Here is a 27,670-nt window from a genome sequence, read left to right as displayed (position 1 = left end):
GGGTGAGCAAGATAGGCAGGACAACCAGGGGTGACCAGGATAAGCAGGACAACCAGGGGTGAGCAGGATAAGCAGCACAACCAGGGGTGAGCAGGATAGGCAGGACAACCAGGGGTGAGCAGGATAAGCAGGACAACCAGGGGTGAGCAGGATAGGCAAGACAACCAGGTGTGAGCAGGATAAGCTGGACAACCAGGGGTGAGCAGGATAAGCAGGACAACCAGGGGTGACCAGGATAAGCAGGACAACCAGGAGTGAGCAGGATAAGCAGGACAACCAGGGGTGAGCAGGATAGGCAGGACAACCAGGGGTGACCAGGATAAGCAGGACAACCAGGGGTAAGCAGGATAAGCAGGACAACCAGGGGTGAGCAGGATAGGCAAGACAACCAGGAGTGAGCAGGATAAGCAGGACAACCAGGAGTGAGCAGGATAAGCAGGATAACCAGGAGTGAGCAGGATAAGCAGGACAAACAGGGGTGAGCAGGATAGGCAGGACAACCAGGGGTGAGCAGGATAAGCAGGACAACCAGGGGTGAGCAGGATAAGCAGGACAACCAGGGGTGAGGAGGATAGGCAGGACAACCAGGGGTGAGCAGGATAAGCAGGACAACCAGGGGTGAGCAGGATAGGCAGGACAACCAGGGGTGACCAGGATAAGCAGGACAACCAGGGGTGAGCAGGATAAGCAGGACAACCAGGGGTGAGCAGGATAGGCAGGACAACCAGGGGTGAGCAGGATAAGCAGGACAACCAGGGGTGAGCAGGATAAGCAGGACAACCAGGGGTGAGCAGGATAAGCAGGACAACCAGGGGTGAGCAGGATAAGCAGGACAACCAGGGGTGAGCAGGATAGGCAGGACAACCAGGGGTGACCAGGATAAGCAGGACAACCAGGGGTGAGCAGGATAAGCAGGACAACCAGGGGTGAGCAGGATAGGCAGGACAACCAGGAGTGACCAGGATAAGCAGGACAACCAGGGGTAAGCAGGATAAGCAGGACAACCAGGGGTGAGCAGGATAGGCAAGACAACCAGGAGTGAGCAGGATAAGCAGGACAACCAGGGGTGAGCAGGATAAGCAGGACAACCAGGAGTGAGCAGGATAAGCAGGACAAACAGGGGTGAGCAGGATAGGCAGGACAACCAGGGGTGACCAGGATAAGCAGGACAACCAGGGGTGAGCAGGATAAGCAGGACCACCAGGGGTGAGCAGGATAGGCAGGACAACCAGGAGTGACCAGGATAAGCAGGACAACCAGGGGTAAGCAGGATAAGCAGGACAACCAGTGTGAGCAGGATAGGCAAGACAACCAGGAGTGAGCAGGATAAGCAGGACAACCAGGAGTGAGCAGGATAAGCAATACAACCAGGAGTGAGCAGGATAAGCAGGAAAAACAGGGGTGAGCAGGATAGGCAGGACAACCAGGGGTGAGCAGGATAAGCAGGACAACCAGGGGTGAGCAGGATAAGCAGGACAACCAGGGGTGAGCAATATAGGCAGGACAACCAGGGGTGACCAGGATAAGTAGGACAACCAGGGGTGAGCAGGATAAGCAGGACAAACAGGGGTGAGCAGGATAGGCAGGACAACCAGGAGTGAGCAGGATAAGCAGGAGAAACAGGGGTGAGCAGGATAAGCAGGACAACCAGGGGTGACCAGGATAAGCAGGACAACCAGGGGTGAGCAAGATAGGCAGGACAACCAGGGGTGACCAGGATAAGCAGGACAACCAGGGGTGAGCAGGATAAGCAGCACAACCAGGGGTGAGCAGGATAGGCAGGACAACCAGGGGTGAGCAGGATAAGCAGGACAACCAGGGGTGAGCAGGATAGGCAAGACAACCAGGTGTGAGCAGGATAAGCTGGACAACCAGGGGTGAGCAGGATAAGCAGGACAACCAGGGGTGACCAGGATAAGCAGGACAACCAGGAGTGAGCAGGATAAGCAGGACAACCAGGGGTGAGCAGGATAGGCAGGACAACCAGGGGTGACCAGGATAAGCAGGACAACCAGGGGTGAGCAGGATAAGCAGGACAACCAGGGGTGAGCAGGATAGACAGGACAACCAGGAGTGACCAGGATAAGCAGGACAACCAGGGGTAAGCAGGATAAGCAGGACAACCAGGGGTGAGCAGGATAGGCAAGACAACCAGGAGTGAGCAGGATAAGCAGGACAACCAGGAGTGAGCAGGATAAGCAGGATAACCAGGAGTGAGCAGGATAAGCAGGACAAACAGGGGTGAGCAGGATAGGCAGGACAACCAGGGGTGAGCAGGATAAGCAGGACAACCAGGGGTGAGCAGGATAAGCAGGACAACCAGGGGTGAGCAGGATAAGCAGGACAACCAGGGGTGAGCAGGATAGGCAGGACAACCAGGGGTGACCAGGATAAGCAGGACAACCAGGGGTGAGCAGGATAAGCAGGACAACCAGGGGTGAGCAGGATAGGCAGGACAACCAGGGGTGAGCAGGATAAGCAGGACAACCAGGGGTGAGCAGGATAAGCAGGACAACCAGGGGTGAGCAGGATAAGCAGGACAACCAGGGGTGAGCAGGATAAGCAGGACAACCAGGGGTGAGCAGGATAGGCAGGACAACCAGGGGTGACCAGGATAAGCAGGACAACCAGGGGTGAGCAGGATAAGCAGGACAACCAGGGGTGAGCAGGATAGGCAGGACAACCAGGAGTGACCAGGATAAGCAGGACAACCAGGGGTAAGCAGGATAAGCAGGACAACCAGTGGTGAGCAGGATAGGCAAGACAACCAGGAGTGAGCAGGATAAGCAGGACAACCAGGGGTGAGCAGGATAAGCAGGACAACCAGGAGTGAGCAGGATAAGCAGGACAAACAGGGGTGAGCAGGATAGGCAGGACAACCAGGGGTGACCAGGATAAGCAGGACAACCAGGGGTGAGCAGGATAAGCAGGACCACCAGGGGTGAGCAGGATAGGCAGGACAACCAGGAGTGACCAGGATAAGCAGGACAACCAGGGGTAAGCAGGATAAGCAGGACAACCAGGGGTGAGCAGGATAGGCAAGACAACCAGGAGTGAGCAGGATAAGCAGGACAACCAGGAGTGAGCAGGATAAGCAATACAACCAGGAGTGAGCAGGATAAGCAGGAAAAACAGGGGTGAGCAGGATAGGCAGGACAACCAGGGGTGACCAGGATAAGTAGGACAACCAGGGGTGAGCAGGATAAGCAGGAGAAACAGGGGTGAGCAGGATAAGCAGGACAACCAGGGGTGACCAGGATAAGTAGGACAACCAGGGGTGAGCAGGATACGCAGGACAACCAGGGGTGAGCAGGATAAGCAGGACAACCAGGGGTGAGCAGGATAAACAGGACAACCAGGGGTGAGCAGGATAGGCAGGACAAACAGGGGTGAGCAGGATAAGCAGGACAACCAGGAGTGAGCAGGATAGGCAAGACAACCAGTGGTGAGCAGGATAAGCAGGACAACCAGGGGTGAGCAGGATAGGCAAGACAACCAGGGGTGAGCAGGATAAGCAGGACAACCAGGGGTGAGCAGGATAAGCAGGACAACCAGGGGTGAGCAGGATAAGCAGGACAACCAGGGGTGAGCAGGATAAGCTGGACAACCAGGGGTGAGCAGGATAAGCATGACAACCAGGGGTGAGCAGGATAGACAGGACAACCAGGGGTGAGCAGGATAAGCAGGACAACCAGTGGTAAGCAGGATAGACAGGACAACCAGGGGTGAGCAGGATAAGCAGGACAACCAGGGGTAAGCAGGATAAACAGGACAACCAGGGGTGAGCAGGATAGGCAGGACAACCAGTGGTGTGCAGGATAGGTAGGACAACCAGGGGTGAGCAGGATAAGCAGGACAACCAGGGGTGAGCAGGATAGGCAGGACAACCAGGGGTGAGCAGGATAAGCAGGACAACCAGGGGTGAGCAGGATAGACAGGACAACCAGGGGTGAGCAGGATAAGCAGGACAACCAGGGGTGAGCAGGATAAGCAGGACAACCAGGGGTGAGCAGGATAAGCAGGACAACCAGGGGTGAGCAGGATAGGCAGGACAACCAGGGGTGAGCAGGATAAGCAGGACAACCAGGGGTGAGCAGGATAGGCAGGACAACCAGGGGTGAGCATGATAGACAGGACAACCAGGGGTGAGCAGGATAAGCAGGACAACCAGGGGTGAGCAGGATAAGCAGGACAACCAGGGGTGAGCAAGATAGGCAGGACAACCAGGGGTGAGCAGGATAAGCAGGACAACCAGGGGTGAGCAGGATAAGCAGGACAACCAGGGGTGAGCATGATAAGCAGAACCAGGGGTGAGCAGGATAAGCAGGACAACCAGGGGTGAGCAGGATACGCAGGACAACCAGGGGTGAGCAGGATATACAGGACAACCAGGGGTGAGCAGGATAAGCAGGACAACCAGGGGTGACCAGGATAAGCAGGACAACCTGGGGTGAGCAGGATAAGCAGGACAACCAGGGGTGAGCAAGATAGGCAGGACAACCAGGGGTGACCAGGATAAGCAGGACAACCAGGGGTGAGCAGGATAAGCAGCACAACCAGGGGTGAGCAGGATAGGCAGGACAACCAGGGGTGAGCAGGATAAGCAGGACAACCAGGGGTGAGCAGGATAGGCAAGACAACCAGGTGTGAGCAGGATAAGCTGGACAACCAGGGGTGAGCAGGATAAGCAGGACAACCAGGGGTGACCAGGATAAGCAGGACAACCAGGAGTGAGCAGGATAAGCAGGACAACCAGGGGTGAGCAGGATAGGCAGGACAACCAGGGGTGACCAGGATAAGCAGGACAACCAGGGGTGAGCAGGATAAGCAGGACAACCAGGGGTGAGCAGGATAGACAGGACAACCAGGAGTGACCAGGATAAGCAGGACAACCAGGGGTAAGCAGGATAAGCAGGACAACCAGGGGTGAGCAGGATAGGCAAGACAACCAGGAGTGAGCAGGATAAGCAGGACAACCAGGAGTGAGCAGGATAAGCAGGATAACCAGGAGTGAGCAGGATAAGCAGGACAAACAGGGGTGAGCAGGATAGGCAGGACAACCAGGGGTGAGCAGGATAAGCAGGACAACCAGGGGTGAGCAGGATAAGCAGGACAACCAGGGGTGAGCAGGATAGGCAGGACAACCAGGGGTGACCAGGATAAGCAGGACAACCAGGGGTGAGCAGGATAAGCAGGACAACCAGGGGTGAGCAGGATAGGCAGGACAACCAGGGGTGAGCAGGATAAGCAGGACAACCAGGGGTGAGCAGGATAAGCAGGACAACCAGGGGTGAGCAGGATAAGCAGGACAACCAGGGGTGAGCAGGATAAGCAGGACAACCAGGGGTGAGCAGGATAGGCAGGACAACCAGGGGTGACCAGGATAAGCAGGACAACCAGGGGTGAGCAGGATAGGCAGGACAACCAGGGGTGAGCAGGATAGGCAAGACAACCAGGAGTGAGCAGGATAAGCAGGACAACCAGGGGTGAGCAGGATAAGCAGGACAACCAGGAGTGAGCAGGATAAGCAGGACAAACAGGGGTGAGCAGGATAGGCAGGACAACCAGGGGTGACCAGGATAAGCAGGACAACCAGGGGTGAGCAGGATAAGCAGGACCCCCAGGGGTGAGCAGGATAGGCAGGACAACCAGGAGTGACCAGGATAAGCAGGACAACCAGGAGTGAGCAGGATAAGCAGGACAACCAGGAGTGAGCAGGATAAGCAATACAACCAGGAGTGAGCAGGATAAGCAGGAAAAACAGGGGTGAGCAGGATAGGCAGGACAACCAGGGGTGAGCAGGATAAGCAGGACAAACAGGGGTGAGCAGGATAGGCAGGACAACCAGGGGTGAGCAGGATAGGCAGGACAAACAGGGGTGAGCAGGATAAGCAGGACAACCAGGAGTGAGCAGGATAAGTAGGACAACCAGGGGTGAGCAGGATAAGCAGGACAAACAGGGGTGAGCAGGATAAGCAGGACAACCAGGAGTGAGCAGGATAAGCAGGACAACCAGGGGTGAGCAGGATAAGCAGGACAACCAGGAGTGAGCAGGATAAGTAGGACAACCAGGGGTGAGCAGGATAAGCAGGACAACCAGGGGTGACCAGGATAAGTAGGACAACCAGGGGTGAGCAGGATAGGCAGGACAACCAGGAGTGAGCAGGATAAGCAGGAGAAACAGGGGTGAGCAGGATAAGCAGGACAACCAGGGGTGACCAGGATAAGCAGGACAACCAGGGGTGAGCAAGATAGGCAGGACAACCAGGGGTGACCAGGATAAGCAGGACAACCAGGGGTGAGCAGGATAAGCAGCACAACCAGGGGTGAGCAGGATAGGCAGGACAACCAGGGGTGAGCAGGATAAGCAGGACAACCAGGGGTGAGCAGGATAGGCAAGACAACCAGGTGTGAGCAGGATAAGCTGGACAACCAGGGGTGAGCAGGATAAGCAGGACAACCAGGGGTGACCAGGATAAGCAGGACAACCAGGAGTGAGCAGGATAAGCAGGACAACCAGGGGTGAGCAGGATAGGCAGGACAACCAGGGGTGACCAGGATAAGCAGGACAACCAGGGGTGAGCAGGATAAGCAGGACAACCAGGGGTGAGCAGGATAGACAGGACAACCAGGAGTGACCAGGATAAGCAGGACAACCAGGGGTAAGCAGGATAAGCAGGACAACCAGGGGTGAGCAGGATAGGCAAGACAACCAGGAGTGAGCAGGATAAGCAGGACAACCAGGAGTGAGCAGGATAAGCAGGATAACCAGGAGTGAGCAGGATAAGCAGGACAAACAGGGGTGAGCAGGATAGGCAGGACAACCAGGGGTGAGCAGGATAAGCAGGACAACCAGGGGTGAGCAGGATAAGCAGGACAACCAGGGGTGAGCAGGATAGGCAGGACAACCAGGGGTGACCAGGATAAGCAGGACAACCAGGGGTGAGCAGGATAAGCAGGACAACCAGGGGTGAGCAGGATAGGCAGGACAACCAGGGGTGACCAGGATAAGCAGGACAACCAGGGGTGAGCAGGATAAGCAGGACAACCAGGGGTGAGCAGGATAGGCAGGACAACCAGGGGTGAGCAGGATAAGCAGGACAACCAGGGGTGAGCAGGATAAGCAGGACAACCAGGGGTGAGCAGGATAAGCAGGACAACCAGGGGTGAGCAGGATAAGCAGGACAACCAGGGGTGAGCAGGATAGGCAGGACAACCAGGGGTGACCAGGATAAGCAGGACAACCAGGGGTGAGCAGGATAAGCAGGACAACCAGGGGTGAGCAGGATAGGCAGGACAACCAGGAGTGACCAGGATAAGCAGGACAACCAGGGGTAAGCAGGATAAGCAGGACAACCAGGGGTGAGCAGGATAGGCAAGACAACCAGGAGTGAGCAGGATAAGCAGGACAACCAGGGGTGAGCAGGATAAGCAGGACAACCAGGAGTGAGCAGGATAAGCAGGACAAACAGGGGTGAGCAGGATAGGCAGGACAACCAGGGGTGACCAGGATAAGCAGGACAACCAGGGGTGAGCAGGATAAGCAGGACCACCAGGGGTGAGCAGGATAGGCAGGACAACCAGGAGTGACCAGGATAAGCAGGACAACCAGGGGTAAGCAGGATAAGCAGGACAACCAGGGGTGAGCAGGATAGGCAAGACAACCAGGAGTGAGCAGGATAAGCAGGACAACCAGGAGTGAGCAGGATAAGCAATACAACCAGGAGTGAGCAGGATAAGCAGGAAAAACAGGGGTGAGCAGGATAGGCAGGACAACCAGGGGTGAGCAGGATAAGCAGGACAACCAGGGGTGAGCAGGATAAGCAGGACAACCAGGGGTGAGCAGGATAAGTAGGACAACCAGGGGTGAGCAGGATAGGCAGGAGAACCAGGGGTGAGCAGGATAAGCAGGACAACCAGGGGTGAGCAGGATAGGCAGGACAAACAGGGGTGAGCAGGATAAACAGGACAACCAGGGGTGAGCAGGATAAGCAGGACAACCAGGAGTGAGCAGGATAAGTAGGACAACCAGGGGTGAGCAGGATAAGCAGGACAACCAGGGGTGAGCAGGATAGGCAGGACAACCAGGGGTGAGCAGGATAAGCAGGACAACCAGGGGTGACCAGGATAAGTAGGACAACCAGGGGTGAGCAGGATAAGCAGGACAACCAGGAGTGAGCAGGATAAGCAGGAGAAACAGGGGTGAGCAGGATAAGCAGGACAACCAGGGGTGACCAGGATAAGTAGGACAACCAGGGGTGAGCAGGATACGCAGGACAACCAGGGGTGAGCAGGATAAGCAGGACAACCAGGGGTGAGCAGGATAAACAGGACAACCAGGGGTGAGCAGGATAGGCAAGACAACCAGTGGTGAGCAGGATAAGCAGGACAACCAGGGGCGAGCAGGATAGGCAAGACAACCAGGGGTGAGCAGGATAAGCAGGACAACCAGGGGTGAGCAGGATACGCAGGACAACCAGGGGTGAGCAGGATAAGCAGGACAACCAGGGGTGAGCAGGATAAGCAGGACAACCAGGGGTGAGCAGGATAAGCAGGACAACCAGGGGTGAGCAGGATAAGCAGGACAACCAGGGGTGAGCAGGATACGCAGGACAACCAGGGGTGAGCAGGATAAGCAGGACAACCAGGGGTGAGCAGGATAAGCTGGACAACCAGGGGTGAGCAGGATAAGCATGACAACCAGGGGTGAGCAGGATAAGCAGGACAACCAGGGGTGAGCAGGATAAGCTGGACAACCAGGGGTGAGCAGGATAAGCATGACAACCAGGGGTGAGCAGGATAGGCAGGACAACCAGGGGTGAGCAGGATAAGCAGGACAACCAGTGGTAAGCAGGATAGACAGGACAACCAGGGGTGAGCAGGATAAACAGGACAACCAGGGGTAAGCAGGATAAACAGGACAACCAGGGGTGAGCAGGATAGGCAGGACAACCAGTGGTGTGCAGGATAGGTAGGACAACCAGGGGTGAGCAGGATAAGCAGGACAACCAGGGGTGAGCAGGATAGGCAGGACAACCAGGGGTGAGCAGGATAAGCAGGACAACCAGGGGTGAGCAGGATAGACAGGACAACCAGGGGTGAGCAGGATAAGCAGGACAACCAGGGGTGAGCAGGATAAGCAGGACAACCAGGGGTGAGCAGGATAAGCAGGACAACCAGGGGTGAGCAGGATAGGCAGGACAACCAGGGGTGAGCAGGATAAGCAGGACAACCAGGGGTGAGCAGGATAGGCAGGACAACCAGGGGTGAGCATGATAGACAGGACAACCAGGGGTGAGCAGGATAAGCAGGACAACCAGGGGTGAGCAGGATAAGCAGGACAACCAGGGGTGAGCAAGATAGGCAGGACAACCAGGGGTGAGCAGGATAAGCAGGACAACCAGGGGTGAGCAGGATAAGCAGGACAACCAGGGGTGAGCATGATAAGCAGAACCAGGGTAGAGCAGGATAAGCAGGACAACCAGGGGTGAGCAGGATAAGCAGGACAACCAGGGGTGAGCAGGATAGGCAGGACAACCAGGGGTGAGCAGGATAAGCAGGACAACCAGGGGTGAGCAGAATAAGCAGGACAACCAGGGGTGAGCAGGATAGGCAGGACAACCAGGGGTGAAAAGGATAGGCAGGACAACCAGGGGTGAGCAGGATAGACAGGACAACCAGGGGTGAGCAGGATAAGCAGGACAACCAGGGGTGAGCAGGATAAGCAGGACAACCAGGGGTGAGCAGGATAAGCAGGACAACCAGGGGTGAGCAGGATAAGCAGGACAACCAGGAGTGAGCAGGATAAGCAGGACAACCAGGGGTGAGCAGGATAGGCAGGACAACCAGGGGTGAGCAGGATAAGCAGGACAACCAGGGGTGAGCAGGATAAGCAGGACTACCAGGGGTGAGCAGGATAGGCAGGATAACCAGGAGTGACCAGGATAAGCAGGACAACCAGGAGTGAGCAGGATAAGCAGGACAACCAGGGGTGAGCAGGATAAGCAGGACAACCAGGGGTGTGCAGGATAGGCAGGACAACCAGGGGTGAGCAGGATAAGCAGGACAACCAGGGGTGAGCAGGATAAGCAGGACAACCAGGGGTGAGCAGGATAAGCAGGACAACCAGGGGTGAGCAGGATAGGCAGGACAACCAGGGGTGAGCAGGATAAGCAGGACAACCAGGGGTGAGCAGGATAAGCAGGACAACCAGGGGTGAGCAGGATAAGCAGGACAACCAGGGGTGAGCAGGATAGGCAGGACAACCAGGGGTGAGCAGGATAGGCAGGACAACCAGGGGTGAGCAGAATAAGCAGGACAAACAGGGGTGAGCAGGATAAGCAGGACAACCAGGGGTGAGCAGGATAAGCAGGACAACCAGGGGTGAGCAGGATAAACAGGACAACCAGGGGTGAGCAGGATACGCAGGACAACCAGGGGTGAGCAGGATATACAGGACAACCAGGGGTGAGCAGGATAAGCAGGACAACCAGGGGTGACCAGGATAAGCAGGACAACCTGGGGTGAGCAGGATAAGCAGGACAACCAGGGGTGAGCAGGATAGGCAGGACAACCAGGGGTGACCAGGATAAGCAGGACAACCAGGGGTGAGCAGGATAAGCAGCACAACCAGGGGTGAGCAGGATAGGCAGGACAACCAGGGGTGAGCAGGATAAGCAGGACAACCAGGGGTGAGCAGGATAGGCAAGACAACCAGGTGTGAGCAGGATAAGCTGGACAACCAGGGGTGAGCAGGATAAGCAGGACAACCAGGGGTGACCAGGATAAGCAGGACAACCAGGAGTGAGCAGGATAAGCAGGACAACCAGGGGTGAGCAGGATAGGCAGGACAACCAGGGGTGACCAGGATAAGCAGGACAACCAGGGGTGAGCAGGATAAGCAGGACAACCAGGGGTGAGCAGGATAAGCAGGACAAACAGGGGTGAGCAGGATAAGCAGGACAACCAGGAGTGAGCAGGATAAGCAGGACAAACAGGGGTGACCAGGATAAGCAGGACAACCAGGGGTGAGCAGGATAAGCAGGACAACCAGGGGTGAGCAGGATAGGCAGGACAACCAGGGGTGACCAGGATAAGCAGGACAACCAGGGGTGAGCAGGATAAGCAGGACAACCAGGGGTGAGCAGGATAGGCAGGACAACCAGGAGTGACCAGGATAAGCAGGACAACCAGGGGTAAGCAGGATAAGCAGGACAACCAGGGGTGAGCAGGATAAGCAGGACAACCAGGGGTGAGCAGGATAAGCAGGACAACCAGGGGTGAGCAGGATAGGCAGGACAACCAGGGGTGAGCAGGATAAGCAGGACAACCAGGGGTAAGCAGGATAAGTAGGACAACCAGGGGTGAGCAGGATAAGCAGGACAACCAGGGGTGAGCAGGATAAGCACAACAACCAGGGGTGAGCAGGATAAGCAGGACAACCAGGGGTGAGCAGGATAAGCAGGACAACCAGGGGTAAGCAGGATAAGCAGGACAACCAGGAGTGACCAGGATAAGCAGGACAACCAGGGGTAAGCAGGATAAGCAGGACAACCAGGGGTGAGCAGGATAAGCAGGACAACCAGGGGTGAGCAGGATAAGCAGGACAACCAGGGGTGAGCAGGATAAGCAGGACAACCAGGGGTGAGCAGGATAAGCAGGACAACCAGGGGTAAGCAGGATAAGTAGGACAACCAGGGGTGAGCAGGATAAGCTGGACAACCAGGGGTAAGCAGGATAGGCAGGACAACCAGGGGTGAGCAGGATAAGCAGGACAACCAGGGGTGAGCAGGATAAGCAGGACAACCAGGGGTGAGCAGGATAAGCAGGACAACCAGGGGTGAGCAGGATAAGCAGAACAACCAGGAGTGAGCAGGATAAGCAGGACAACCAGGGGTGAGCAGGATAAGCAGGACAAACAGGGGTGAGCAGGATAAGCAGGACAACCAGGGGTGAGCAGGATAAGCAGGACAACCAGGGGTGAGCAGGATAAGCAGGACAACCAGGGTTGAGCAGGATAAGCAGGACAACCAGGGGTGAGCAGGATAAGCAGGACAACCAGGGGTGAGCAGGATAAACAGGACAACCAGGGGTGAGCAGGATAGGCAAGACAACCAGGGGTGAGCAGGATAGGCAAGACAACCAGGGGTGAGCAGGATAAGCTGGACAACCAGGGGTGAGCAGGATAAGCAGGACAACCAGGGGTGAGCAGGATAAACAGGACAACCAGGGGTGAGCAGGATAGGCAAGACAACCAGGGGTGAGCAGGATAGGCAAGACAACCAGGGGTGAGCAGGATAAGCAGGACAACCAGGGGTGAGCAGGATAAGCAGGACAACCAGGGGTGAGCAGGATAGGCAAGACAACCAGGGGTGAGCAGGATAGGCAGGACAACCAGGGGTGAGCAGGATAAGCAGGACAACCAGGGGTAAGCAGGATAGACAGGACAACCAGGGGTGAGCAGGATAAGCAGGACAACCAGGGGTAAGCAGGATAGGCAGGACAACCAGGGGTGAGCAGGATAAGCAGGACAACCAGGGGTAAGCAGGATAGACAGGACAACCAGGGGTGAGCAGGATAAGCAGGACAACCAGGGGTAAGCAGGATAAACAGCACAACCAGGGGTGAGCAGGATAGGCAGGACAACCAGTGGTGAGCAGGATAGGTAGGACAACCAGGGGTGAGCAGGATAAGCAGGACAACCAGGGGTGAGCAGGATAGGCAGGACAACCAGGGGTGAGCAGGATAAGCAGGACAACCAGGGGTGAGCAGGATAGACAGGACAACCAGGGGTGAGCAGGATAAGCAGGACAACCAGGGGTGAGCAGGATAGGCAGGACAACCAGGGGTGAGCAGGATAGGCAGGACAACCAGGGGTGACCAGGATAAGCAGGACAACCAGGAGTGAGCAGGATAAGCAGGACAACCAGGGGTGAGCAGGATAGGCAGGACAACCAGGGGTGACCAGGATAAGCAGGACAACCAGGGGTGAGCAGGATAAGCAGGACAACCAGGGGTGAGCAGGATAGGCAGGACAACCAGGAGTGACCAGGATAAGCAGGACAACCAGGGGTAAGCAGGATAAGCAGGACAACCAGGGGTGAGCAGGATAGGCAAGACAACCAGGAGTGAGCAGGATAAGCAGGACAACCAGGAGTGAGCAGGATAAGCAGGACAACCAGGAGTGAGCAGGATAAGCAGGACAAACAGGGGTGAGCAGGATAGGCAGGACAACCAGGGGTGAGCAGGATAAGCAGGACAAACAGGGGTGAGCAGGATAGGCAGGACAACCAGGGGTGAGCAGGATAAGCAGGACAAACAGGGGTGAGCAGGATAGGCAGGACAACCAGGGGTGTGCAGTATAAGCAGGACAAACAGGAGTGAGCAGGATAGGCAGGACAACCAGGGCTGAGCAGGATAAGCAGGACAACCAGGGGTGAGCAGGATAAGCAGGACAACCAGGGGTGAGCAGGATAAGCAGGACAACCAGGGGTGAGCAGGATAAGCAGGACAACCAGGGGTGAGCAGGATAAGCAGGACAACCAGGGGTGAGCAGGATAAGCAGGACAACCAGGGGTAAGCAGGATAAACAGCACAACCAGGGGTGAGCAGGATAGGCAGGACAACCAGGGGTGAGCAGGATAAGCAGGACAACCAGGGGTGAGCAGGATAGGCAGGACAACCAGGGGTGAGCAGGATAAGCAGATCAACCAGGGGTGAGCAGGATAAGCAGGACAACCAGGGGTGAGCAGGATAGGCAGGACAACCAGGGGTGAGCAGGATAAGCAGATCAACCAGGGGTGAGCAGGATAGACAGGACAACCAGGGGTGAGCAGGATAAGCAGGACAACCAGGGGTGAGCAGGATAGGGAGGACAACCAGGGGTGACCAGGATAAGCAGAACAACCAGGAGTGAGCAGGATAAGCAGGACAACCAGGGGTGAGCAGGATAGGCAGGACAACCAGGGGTGACCAGGATAAGCAGGACAACCAGGGGTGAGCAGGATAAGCAGGACAACCAGGGGTGAGCAGGATAGGCAGGACAACCAGGAGTGACCAGGATAAGCAGGACAACCAGGGGTGAGCAGGATAAGCAGGACAACCAGGGGTGAGCAGGATAGGCAAGACAACCAGGGATGAGCAGGATAAGCAGGACAACCAGGGGTGAGCAGGATAAGCTGGACAACCAGGGGTGAGCAGGATAAGCAGGACAACCAGGGGTAGGCAGGATAAACAGGACAACCAGGTGTGAGCAGGATCAGCAGGACAACCAGGGGTGAGCAGGATAGGCAAGACAACCAGGGGTGAGCAGGATAGGCAAGACAACCAGGGGTGAGCAGGATAAGCAGGACAACCAGGGGTGAGCAGGATAAGCAGGACAACCAGGGGTGAGCAGGATAAGCAGGACAACCAGGGGTGAGCAGGATAGGCAGGACAACCAGGGGTGAGCAGGATAAGCAGGACAACCAGGGGTAAGCAGGATAGACAGGACAACCAGGGGTGAGCAGGATAAGCAGGACAACCAGGGGTAAGCAGGATAAACAGGACAACCAGGGGTGAGCAGGATAGGCAGGACATCCAGTGGTGAGCAGGATAGGTAGGACAACCAGGGGTGAGCAGGATAAGCAGGACAACCAGGGGTGAGCAGGATAGGCAGGACAACCAGGGGTGAGCAGGATAAGCAGGACAACCAGGGGCGAGCAGGATAGACAGGACAACCAGGGGTGAGCAGGATAAGCAGGACAACCAGGGGTGAGCAGGATAGGCAGGACAACCAGGGGAGAGCAGGATAAGCAGGACAACCAGGGGTGAGCAGGATAGGCAGGACAACCAGGGGTGAGCAGGATAGACAGGACAACCAGGGGTGAGCAGGATAAGCAGGACAACCAGGGGTGAGCAGGATAAGCAGGACAACCAGGGGTGAGCAGGATAGGCAGGACAACCAGGGGTGAGCAGGATAAGCAGGATAACCAGGGGTGAGCAGGATAAGCAGGACAACCAGGGGTGAGCAGGATAGACAGGACAACCAGGGGTGAACAGGATAGGCAGGACAACCAGGGGTGAGCAGGATAGACAGGACCACCAGGGGTGAGCAGGATAAACAGGACAACCAGGGGTGAGCAGGATAAGCAGGACAACCAGGGGTGAGCAGGATAATCAGGACAACCAGGAGTGAGCAGGATAAGCAGGACAACCAGGGGTGAGCAGGATAGGCAGGACAACCAGGGGTGAGCAGGATAAGCAGGACAACCAGGGGTGAGCAGGATAAGCAGGACAACCAGGGGTGAGCAGGATAGGCAGGATAACCAGGAGTGACCAGGATAAGCAGGACAACCAGGAGTGAGCAGGATAAGCAGGACAACCAGGGGTGAGCAGGATAAGCAGGACAACCAGGGGTGAGCAGTTTAAGCAGGACAACCAGGGGTGAGCAGGATAGGCAGGACAACCAGGGGTGAGCAGGATAGGCAGGATAACCAGGAGTGAGCAGGATAGTCAAGACAAACAGGTGTGAGCAGGATAAACAGGACAACCAGGGGTGAGCAGGATAGGCAGGATAACCAGGAGTGACCAGGATAAGCAGGACAACCAGGAGTGAGCAGGATAAGCAGGACAACCAGGAGTGAGCAGGATAAGCAGGACAACCAGGATTGAGCAGGATAAGCAGGACAACCAGGGGTGAGCAGGATAGGCAGGACAACCAGGGGTGTGCAGGATAAGCAGGACAACCAGGGGTGAGCAGGATAAGCAGGACAACCAGGGGTGAGCAGGATAAGCAGGACAACCAGTGGTGAGCAGGATAAGCAGGACAACCAGGGGAGAGCAGGATAAGCAGGACAACCAGTGGTGAGCAGGATAAGCAGGACAACCAGTGGTGAGCAGGATAAGCAGGACAACCGGGGGTGAGCAGGATAAGCAGGACAACCAGGGGTGAGCAGGATAGGCAGGACAACCAGGGGTGAGCAGGATAGGCAGGACAAACAGGGGTGAGGAGGACAGGCAGGACAACCAGGGGTGAGCAGGATAAGCAGGACAACCAGTGGTGAGCAGGATAAGCAGGACAACCAGTGGTGAGCAGGATAAGCAGGACAACCAGGGGTGAGCAGGATAAGCAGGACAACCAGGGGTGAGCAGGATAAGCAGGACAACCAGGGGTGAGCAGGATAGGCAGGACAACCAGGGGTGAGCAGGATAAGCAGGACAACCAGGGGTGTGCAGGATAAGCAGGACAACCAGGGGTGAGCAGGATAAGCAGGACAACCAGGGGTGAGCAGGATAAGCAGGACAACCAGGGTTGAGCAGGATAAGCAGGACAACCAGGGGTGAGCAGGATAAACAGGACAACCAGGGGTGAGCAGGATAGGCAGGACAACCAGGGGTGAGCAGGATAGGCAGGACAACCAAGGGTGAGCAGAATAAGCAGGACAAACAGGGGTGAGCAGGATAAGCAGGACAACCAGGGGTGAGCAGGATAGGCAGGACAACCAGGGGTGAGCAGGATAAGCAGGACAACCAGGGGTGAGCAGGATAGGCAGGACAACCAAGGGTGAGCAGAATAAGCAGGACAAACAGGGGTGAGCAGGATAAGCAGGACAACCAGGGGTGAGCAGGATATGCAGGACAACCAGGGGTGAGCAGGATAAGCAGGACAACCAGGGGTGAGCAGGATAGGCAGGACAACCAAGGGTGAGCAGAATAAGCAGGACAAACAGGGGTGAGCAGGATAAGCAGGACAACCAGGGGTGAGCAGGATACGCAGGACAACCAGGGGTGAGCAGGATATACAGGACAACCAGGGGTGACCAGGATAAGCAGGACAACCAGGGGTGACCAGGATAAGCAGGACAACCTGGGGTGAGCAGGATAAGCAGGACAACCAGGGGTGAGCAAGATAGGCAGGACAACCAGGGGTGACCAGGATAAGCAGGACAACCAGGGGTGAGCAGGATAAGCAGCACAACCAGGGGTGAGCAGGATAGGCAGGACAACCAGGGGTGAGCAGGATAAGCAGGACAACCAGGGGTGAGCAGGATAGGCAAGACAACCAGGTGTGAGCAGGATAAGCTGGACAACCAGGGGTGAGCAGGATAAGCAGGACAACCAGGGGTGACCAGGATAAGCAGGACAACCAGGAGTGAGCAGGATAAGCAGGACAACCAGGGGTGAGCAGGATAGGCAGGACAACCAGGGGTGACCAGGATAAGCAGGACAACCAGGGGTAAGCAGGATAAGCAGGACAACCAGGGGTGAGCAGGATAGGCAAGACAACCAGGAGTGAGCAGGATAAGCAGGACAACCAGGAGTGAGCAGGATAAGCAGGATAACCAGGAGTGAGCAGGATAAGCAGGACAAACAGGGGTGAGCAGGATAGGCAGGACAACCAGGGGTGAGCAGGATAAGCAGGACAACCAGGGGTGAGCAGGATAAGCAGGACAACCAGGGGTGAGCAGGATAAGCAGGACAACCAGGGGTGAGCAGGATAGGCAGGACAACCAGGGGTGACCAGGATAAGCAGGACAACCAGGGGTGAGCAGGATAAGCAGGACAACCAGGGGTGAGCAGGATAGGCAGGACAACCAGGGGTGAGCAGGATAAGCAGGACAACCAGGGGTGAGCAGGATAAGCAGGACAACCAGGGGTGAGCAGGATAAGCAGGACAACCAGGGGTGAGCAGGATAAGCAGGACAACCAGGGGTGAGCAGGATAGGCAGGACAACCAGGGGTGACCAGGATAAGCAGGACAACCAGGGGTGAGCAGGATAAGCAGGACAACCAGGGGTGAGCAGGATAGGCAGGACAACCAGGAGTGACCAGGATAAGCAGGACAACCAGGGGTAAGCAGGATAAGCAGGACAACCAGGGGTGAGCAGGATAGGCAAGACAACCAGGAGTGAGCAGGATAAGCAGGACAACCAGGGGTGAGCAGGATAAGCAGGACAACCAGGAGTGAGCAGGATAAGCAGGACAAACAGGGGTGAGCAGGATAGGCAGGACAACCAGGGGTGACCAGGATAAGCAGGACAACCAGGGGTGAGCAGGATAAGCAGGACCACCAGGGGTGAGCAGGATAGGCAGGACAACCAGGAGTGACCAGGATAAGCAGGACAACCAGGGGTAAGCAGGATAAGCAGGACAACCAGTGTGAGCAGGATAGGCAAGACAACCAGGAGTGAGCAGGATAAGCAGGACAACCAGGAGTGAGCAGGATAAGCAATACAACCAGGAGTGAGCAGGATAAGCAGGAAAAACAGGGGTGAGCAGGATAGGCAGGACAACCAGGGGTGAGCAGGATAAGCAGGACAAACAGGGGTGAGCAGGATAAGCAGGACAACCAGGAGTGAGCAGGATAAGTAGGACAACCAGGGGTGAGCAGGATAAGCAGGACAACCAGGGGTGAGCAGGATAGGCAGGACAACCAGGGGTGACCAGGATAAGTAGGACAACCAGGGGTGAGCAGGATAAGCAGGACAAACAGGGGTGAGCAGGATAGGCAGGACAACCAGGAGTGAGCAGGATAAGCAGGAGAAACAGGGGTGAGCAGGATAAGCAGGACAACCAGGGGTGACCAGGATAAGCAGGACAACCAGGGGTGAGCAAGATAGGCAGGACAACCAGGGGTGACCAGGATAAGCAGGACAACCAGGGGTGAGCAGGATAAGCAGCACAACCAGGGGTGAGCAGGATAGGCAGGACAACCAGGGGTGAGCAGGATAAGCAGGACAACCAGGGGTGAGCAGGATAGGCAAGACAACCAGGTGTGAGCAGGATAAGCTGGACAACCAGGGGTGAGCAGGATAAGCAGGACAACCAGGGGTGACCAGGATAAGCAGGACAACCAGGAGTGAGCAGGATAAGCAGGACAACCAGGGGTGAGCAGGATAGGCAGGACAACCAGGGGTGACCAGGATAAGCAGGACAACCAGGGGTGAGCAGGATAAGCAGGGCAACCAGGGGTGAGCAGGATAGACAGGACAACCAGGAGTGACCAGGATAACAGGACAACCAGGGGTAAGCAGGATAAGCAGGACAACCAGGGGTGAGCAGGATAGGCAAGACAACCAGGAGTGAGCAGGATAAGCAGGACAACCAGGAGTGAGCAGGATAAGCAGGATAACCAGGAGTGAGCAGGATAAGCAGGACAAACAGGGGTGAGCAGGATAGGCAGGACAACCAGGGGTGAGCAGGATAAGCAGGACAACCAGGGGTGAGCAGGATAAGCAGGACAACCAGGGGTGAGCAGGATAAGCAGGACAACCAGGGGTGAGCAGGATAGGCAGGACAACCAGGGGTGACCAGGATAAGCAGGACAACCAGGGGTGAGCAGGATAAGCAGGACAACCAGGGGTGAGCAGGATAGGCAGGACAACCAGGGGTGAGCAGGATAAGCAGGACAACCAGGGGTGAGCAGGATAAGCAGGACAACCAGGGGTGAGCAGGATAAGCAGGACAACCAGGGGTGAGCAGGATAAGCAGGACAACCAGGGGTGAGCAGGATAGGCAGGACAACCAGGGGTGACCAGGATAAGCAGGACAACCAGGGGTGAGCAGGATAAGCAGGACAACCAGGGGTGAGCAGGATAGGCAGGACAACCAGGAGTGACCAGGATAAGCAGGACAACCAGGGGTAAGCAGGATAAGCAGGACAACCAGTGGTGAGCAGGATAGGCAAGACAACCAGGAGTGAGCAGGATAAGCAGGACAACCAGGGGTGAGCAGGATAAGCAGGACAACCAGGAGTGAGCAGGATAAGCAGGACAAACAGGGGTGAGCAGGATAGGCAGGACAACCAGGGGTGACCAGGATAAGCAGGACAACCAGGGGTGAGCAGGATAAGCAGGACCACCAGGGGTGAGCAGGATAGGCAGGACAACCAGGAGTGACCAGGATAAGCAGGACAACCAGGGGTAAGCAGGATAAGCAGGACAACCAGGGGTGAGCAGGATAGGCAAGACAACCAGGAGTGAGCAGGATAAGCAGGACAACCAGGAGTGAGCAGGATAAGCAATACAACCAGGAGTGAGCAGGATAAGCAGGAAAAACAGGGGTGAGCAGGATAGGCAGGACAACCAGGGGTGACCAGGATAAGTAGGACAACCAGGGGTGAGCAGGATAAGCAGGAGAAACAGGGGTGAGCAGGATAAGCAGGACAACCAGGGGTGACCAGGATAAGTAGGACAACCAGGGGTGAGCAGGATACGCAGGACAACCAGGGGTGAGCAGGATAAGCAGGACAACCAGGGGTGAGCAGGATAAACAGGACAACCAGGGGTGAGCAGGATAGGCAGGACAAACAGGGGTGAGCAGGATAAGCAGGACAACCAGGAGTGAGCAGGATAGGCAAGACAACCAGTGGTGAGCAGGATAAGCAGGACAACCAGGGGTGAGCAGGATAGGCAAGACAACCAGGGGTGAGCAGGATAAGCAGGACAACCAGGGGTGAGCAGGATAAGCAGGACAACCAGGGGTGAGCAGGATAAGCAGGACAACCAGGGGTGAGCAGGATAAGCTGGACAACCAGGGGTGAGCAGGATAAGCATGACAACCAGGGGTGAGCAGGATAGACAGGACAACCAGGGGTGAGCAGGATAAGCAGGACAACCAGTGGTAAGCAGGATAGACAGGACAACCAGGGGTGAGCAGGATAAGCAGGACAACCAGGGGTAAGCAGGATAAACAGGACAACCAGGGGTGAGCAGGATAGGCAGGACAACCAGTGGTGTGCAGGATAGGTAGGACAACCAGGGGTGAGCAGGATAAGCAGGACAACCAGGGGTGAGCAGGATAGGCAGGACAACCAGGGGTGAGCAGGATAAGCAGGACAACCAGGGGTGAGCAGGATAGACAGGACAACCAGGGGTGAGCAGGATAAGCAGGACAACCAGGGGTGAGCAGGATAAGCAGGACAACCAGGGGTGAGCAGGATAAGCAGGACAACCAGGGGTGAGCAGGATAGGCAGGACAACCAGGGGTGAGCAGGATAAGCAGGACAACCAGGGGTGAGCAGGATAGGCAGGACAACCAGGGGTGAGCATGATAGACAGGACAACCAGGGGTGAGCAGGATAAGCAGGACAACCAGGGGTGAGCAGGATAAGCAGGACAACCAGGGGTGAGCAAGATAGGCAGGACAACCAGGGGTGAGCAGGATAAGCAGGACAACCAGGGGTGAGCAGGATAAGCAGGACAACCAGGGGTGAGCATGATAAGCAGAACCAGGGGTGAGCAGGATAAGCAGGACAACCAGGGGTGAGCAGGATACGCAGGACAACCAGGGGTGAGCAGGATATACAGGACAACCAGGGGTGAGCAGGATAAGCAGGACAACCAGGGGTGACCAGGATAAGCAGGACAACCTGGGGTGAGCAGGATAAGCAGGACAACCAGGGGTGAGCAAGATAGGCAGGACAACCAGGGGTGACCAGGATAAGCAGGACAACCAGGGGTGAGCAGGATAAGCAGCACAACCAGGGGTGAGCAGGATAGGCAGGACAACCAGGGGTGAGCAGGATAAGCAGGACAACCAGGGGTGAGCAGGATAGGCAAGACAACCAGGTGTGAGCAGGATACGCTGGACAACCAGGGGTGAGCAGGATAAGCAGGACAACCAGGGGTGACCAGGATAAGCAGGACAACCAGGAGTGAGCAGGATAAGCAGGACAACCAGGGGTGAGCAGGATAGGCAGGACAACCAGGGGTGACCAGGATAGCAGGACAACCAGGGGTGAGCAGGATAAGCAGGACAACCAGGGGTGAGCAGGATAGACAGACAACCAGGATGTGACCAGGATAAGCAGGACAACAGGGGTAAGCAGGATAAGCAGGACAACCAGGGTAGCAGCAGGATAGGCAAGACAACCAGGAGTGAGCAGGATAAGCAGGACAACCAGGAGTGAGCAGGATAAGCAGGATACCAGGAGTGAGCAGGATAAGCAGGACAACCAGGGGTGAGCAGGATAGGCAGGACAACCAGGGGTGAGCAGGATAAGCAGGACAACCAGGGGTGAGCAGGATAGGCAGGACAACCAGGGGTGACCAGGATAAGCAGGACAACCAGGGGTGAGCAGGATAAGCAGGACAACCAGGGGTGAGCAGGATAGGCAGGACAACCAGGGTGAGCAGGATAAGCAGGACAACCAGGGGTGAGCAGGATAGCAGGACAACCAGGGGTGAGCAGGATAGCAGGACAACCAGGGGTGAGCAGGATAAGCAGGACAACCAGGGGTGAGCAGGATAGGCAGGACAACCCAGGGGTGACCAGGATAAGCAGGACAACCAGGGGTGAGCAGGATAAGCAGGGACAACCAGGGGTGAGCAGGATAGGCAGGACAACCAGGAGTGACCAGGATAAGCAGGACAACCAGGGGGGTAAGCAGGATAAGCAGGACAACCAGGGGTGAGCAGGATAGGCAGGACAACCAGGAGGTGAGCAGGATAAGCAGGACAACCAGGGGTGAGCAGGATAAGCCAGGACAACCAGGAGTGAGCAGGATAAGCAGGACAAACAGGGGTTGAGCAGTATAGGCAGGACAACCAGGGGTGACCAGGATAAGCAGGACAACCAGGGGTGAGCAGGATAAGCAGGACCCCAGGGGTGAGCAGGATAGGCAGGACAACCAGGAGTGACCAGGATAAGCAGGACAACCAGGGGTAAGCAGGATAAGCAGGACAAACCAGGGGTGAGCAGGATAGGCAGACCAACCAGGAGTGAGCAGGATAAGCAGGACAACCAGGAGTGAGCAGGATAAGCAATACAACCAGGAGGTGAGCAGGATAAGCAGGAAAACAGGGGTGAGCAGGATAGGCAGGACAACCAGGGGTGAGCAGGATAAGCAGGACAAACAGGGGTGAGCAGGATAAGCAGGACAACCAGGAGTGAGCAGGATAAGTAGGACAACCAGGGGTGAGCAGGATAAGCAGGACAAACAGGGGTGAGCAGGATAAGCAGGACAACCAGGAGTGAGCAGGATAGCAGGACAACCAGGGGTGAGCAGGATAAGCAGGACAACCAGGAGTGAGCAGGATAAGTAGGACAACCAGGGGTGAGCAGGATAAGCAGGACAACCAGGGGTGACCCAGGATAAGTAGGACAACCAGGGGTGAGCAGGATAGGCAGGACAACCAGGAGTGAGCAGGATAAGCAGGAGAAACAGGGGTGAGCAGGATAAGCAGGACAACCAGGGGTGACCAGGATAAGCAGGACAACCAGGGGTGAGCAAGATAGGCAGGACCAACCAGGGGTGACCAGGATAAGCAGGACAACCAGGGTGAGCAGGATAAGCAGCACAACCAGGGGTGAGCAGGATAGGCAGGACAACCAGGGGTGGAGCAGGATAAGCAGGACAACCAGGGGTGAGCAGGATAGGCAAGACAACCAGGTGTGAGCAGGATAAGCTGGACAACCAGGGGTGAGCAGGATAAGCAGGACAACCAGGGGTGACCAGGATAAGCAGGACAACCAGGAGTGAGCAGGATAAGCAGGACAACCAGGGGTGAGCAGGATAGGCAGGACAACCAGGGGTGACCAGGATAAGCAGGACAACCAGGGGTGAGCAGGATAAGCAGGCAACCAGGGGTGAGCAGGATAGACAGGACAACCAGGAGTGACCAGGATAAGCAGGACAACCAGGGGTAAGCAGGATAAGCAGGACAACCAGGGGTGAGCAGGATAGGCAAGACAACCAGGATGTGAGCAGGATAAGCAGGACAACCAGGAGTGAGCAGGAAAGCAGGATAACCAGGAGTGAGCAGGATAAGCAGGACAAACAGGGGTGAGCAGGATAGGCAGGACAACCAGGGGGTGAGCAGGATAAGCAGGACAACCAGGGGTGAGCAGGATAAGCAGGACAACCAGGGGTGAGCAGGATAGGCAGGACAACCAGGGTGACCAGGATAAGCAGGACAACCAGGGAGACCAGGGTGAGCAGGATAAGCAGACAACCAGGGGTGAGCAGGATAGGCAGGACCAACCAGGGGTGACCAGGATAAGCAGGACAACCAGGGGTGAGCAGGATAAGCAGGACAACCAGGGGTGAGCAGGATAGGCAGGACAACCAGGGGTGAGCAGGATAAGCAGGACAACCAGGGGGTGAGCAGGATAAGCAGGACAACCAGGGGTGAGCAGGATAAGCAGGACAACCAGGGGTGAGCAGGATAAGCAGGACAACCAGGGGTGAGCAGGATAGGCAGGACAACCAGGGGTGACCAGGATAAGCAGACAACCAGGGGTGAGCAGGATAAGCAGGACAACCAGGGGTGAGCAGGATAGGCAGGACAACCAGGAGTGACCAGGATAAGCAGGACAACCAGGGGTAAGCAGGATAAGCAGGACAACCAGGGGTGAGCAGGATAGGCAAGACAACCAGGAGTGAGCAGGATAAGCAGGACAACCAGGGTGAGCAGGATAAGCAGGACAACCAGGAGTGAGCAGGATAAGCAGGACAAACAGGGGTGAGCAGGATAGGCAGGACAACCAGGGGTGACCAGGATAAGCAGGACAACCAGGGGTGAGCAGGATAAGCAGGACCACCAGGGGTGAGCAGGATAGGCAGGACAACCAGGAGTGACCAGGATAAGCAGGACAACCAGGGGTAAGCAGGATAAGCAGGACAACCAGGGGTGAGCAGGATAGGCAAGACAACCAGGAGTGACAGGATAAGCAGGACAACCAGGAGTGAGCAGGATAAGCAATACACCAGGAGTGAGCAGGATAAGCAGGAAAAACCAGGGGTGAGCAGGATAGGCAGGCAACCAGGGTGAGCAGGATAAGCAGGACAACCAGGGTGAGCAGGATAAGCAGGACAACCAGGGGTGAGCAGGATAAGCAGGACAACCAGGGGTGAGCAGGATAAGCAGACAACCAGGGGTGACAGGATAAGTAGGACAACCAGGAGTGAGCAGGATAAGCAGGACAACCAGGGGTGAGCAGGATAAGCAGGACAACCAGGGGTGAGCAGGATAGCAGGACAACCAGGGGTGAGCAGGATAAGCAGGACAACCAGGGTGAGCCAGGATAAGTAGGACAACCAGGGTGAGCAGGATAAGCAGGACAACCAGAGAGCAGGACAGCAGAAAACAGGGGTGAGCAGGATAGCAGGACAACCAGGGGTGAGCAGGATAAGCAGGACAACCAGGGTGTGAGCAGGATACGCAGGACAACCAGGGGTGAGCAGGATAAGCAGGACAACCAGGGGTGAGCAGGATAAGCAGGACAACCAGGGGTGAGCAGGATAGGCAAGACAACCAGGGGTGAGCAGGATAAGCAGGACAACCAGGGGCGAGCAGGATAGCACGGACAACCAGGGGTGAGCAGGATACGCAGGGACAACCAGGGGTGAGCAGGATAAGCAGGACAACCAGGGGTGAGCAGGATAAGCAGGACAACCAGGGGTGAGCAGGATAAGCAGGACAACCAGGGGTGAGCAGGATAAGCAGGACAACCAGGGGTGAGCAGGATAAGCAGGACAACCAGGGTGAGCAGGATAAGAGGACAACCAGGGGTGAGCAGGATAAGCAGGACAACCAGGGGTGAGCAGGATAAGCAGGACAACCAGGGGTGAGCAGGATAAGCAGGACAACCAGGGGTGAGCAGGATAGGCAGGACAACCAGGGGTGAGCAGGATAGCAGGACAACCAGTGGTGAGCAGGATAGGACAGGACAACCAGGGGTGAGCAGGATAAGCAGGACAACCAGGGGTGAGCAGGATAAGCAGGACAACCAGGGGTGAGCAGGATAAGCAGGACAACCAGGGGTGAGCAGGATAGCAGGACAACCAGGGGTGAGCAGGATAAGCAGGACAACCAGGGGTGAGCAGGATAGCAGGACAACCAGGGGTGAGCAGGATAAGCAGGACAACCAGGGGTGAGCAGGATAGACAGGACAACCAGGGGTGAGCAGGATAAGCAGGACAACCAGGGGTGAGCAGGATAAGCAGGACAACCAGGGGTGAGCAGGATAAGCAGGACAACCAGGGGTGAGCAGGATAGGCAGGGACAACCAGGGGTGAGCAGGATAAGCAGGACAACCAGGGGTGAGCAGGATAGCAGGACAACCAGGGGTGAGCAGGATAGCAGGACAACCAGGGGTGAGCAGGATAAGCAGGACAACCAGGGGTGAGCAGGATAAGCAGGACAACCAGGGGTGAGCAGATAAGCAGGACAACCAGGGGTGAGCAGGATAAGCAGGACAACCAGGGGTGAGCAGGATAGCAGGACAACCAGGGGTGAGCAGGATAAGCAGGACAACCAGGGGGTGAGCAGGATAAGGCAGGACAACCAGGGGTGAGCAGGATAAGCAGGACAACCAGGGGTGAGCAGGATAAGGCAGGACAACCAGGGGTGAGCAGGATAGCAGGACAACCAGGGGTGAGCAGGATAAGCAGGACAACCAGGGAGTGAGCAGGATAAGCAGGACAACCAGGGGTGAGCAGGATAGGCAGGACAACCAGGGGTGAGCAGGATAAGCAGGACAACCAGGGGGTGAGCAGATAAGCAGGACAACCAGGGGGTGAGCAGGATAAGCAGGACAACCAGGGGTGAGCAGGATAAGCAGGACAACCAGGGGGTGAGCAGGATAAGACAGGACAACCAGGGGTGAGCAGGATAAGCAGGACAACCAGGGGTGAGCAGGATAAGCAGGACAACCAGGGGTGAGCAGGATAAGCAGGACAACCAGGGTGAGCAGGATAAGCAGGACAACCAGGGGTGAGCAGGATAAGCAGGACAACCAGGGGTGAGCAGGATAGCAGGACAACCAGGGTGAGCCAGGATAAGCAGGACAACCAGGGGTGAGCAGGATAAGCAGACAACCAGGGGTGAGCAGGATAGGCAGGACAACCAGGGGTGAGCAGGATAAGCAGGACAACCAGGGGTGAGCAGGATAAGCAGGACAACCAGGGGTGAGCAGGATAAGCAGGACAACCAGGGGTGAGCAGGATAGGCAGACAACCAGGGGACAGGATAAGCAGGACAACCAGGGGGTGAGCAGGATAAGCAGGACAACCAGGGGTGAGCAGGATAAGCAGGACAACCAGGGGAGCAGGATAGGCAGGACAACCAGGGGTGAGCAGGATAAGCAGGACAACCAGGGGGAGCAGGATTAAGCAGGACAACCAGGGTGAGCAGGATAAGCAGGACAACCAGGGGTGGCAGGATAGGCAGGACAACAGGGGTGAGCAGGATAGGCAGGACAACCAGGGGTGAGCAGGATAAGCAGGACAACCAGGGGGTGAGCAGGATAAGCAGGACAACCAGGGGTGAGCAGGATAGGCAGGACAACCAGGGGTGACCAGGATAAGCAGGACAACCAGGGGTGAGCAGGATAAACAGGACAACCAGGGGTGAGCAGGATAGCAGTACAACCAGGGGTGAGCAGGATAAGCAGGACAACCAGGGGTGAGCAGGATAAGAACGGACAACCAGGGGTGAGCAGGATAAAGCAGGACAACCAGGGGTGAGCAGGATAAGGCAGGACAACCAGGGGTGACCAGGATAAGCAGGACAACCTGGGGTGAGCAGGATAAGCAGGACAACCAGGGGTGAGCAGGATAGGCAGGACAACCAGGGGTGACCAGGATAAGCAGGACAACCAGGGGTGCGCAGGATAAGCAGCACAACCAGGGGTGAGCAGGATACGGCAGGACAACCAGGGGTGAGCAGGATAAGCAGGACACCCAGGG

This window comes from Hemitrygon akajei, unplaced genomic scaffold (genome assembly GCF_048418815.1).
Source record: "Hemitrygon akajei unplaced genomic scaffold, sHemAka1.3 Scf000056, whole genome shotgun sequence".
Taxonomy (NCBI): Eukaryota; Metazoa; Chordata; class Chondrichthyes; order Myliobatiformes; family Dasyatidae; genus Hemitrygon; species Hemitrygon akajei.
Note: the sequence above shows the minus strand (reverse complement) of the source record.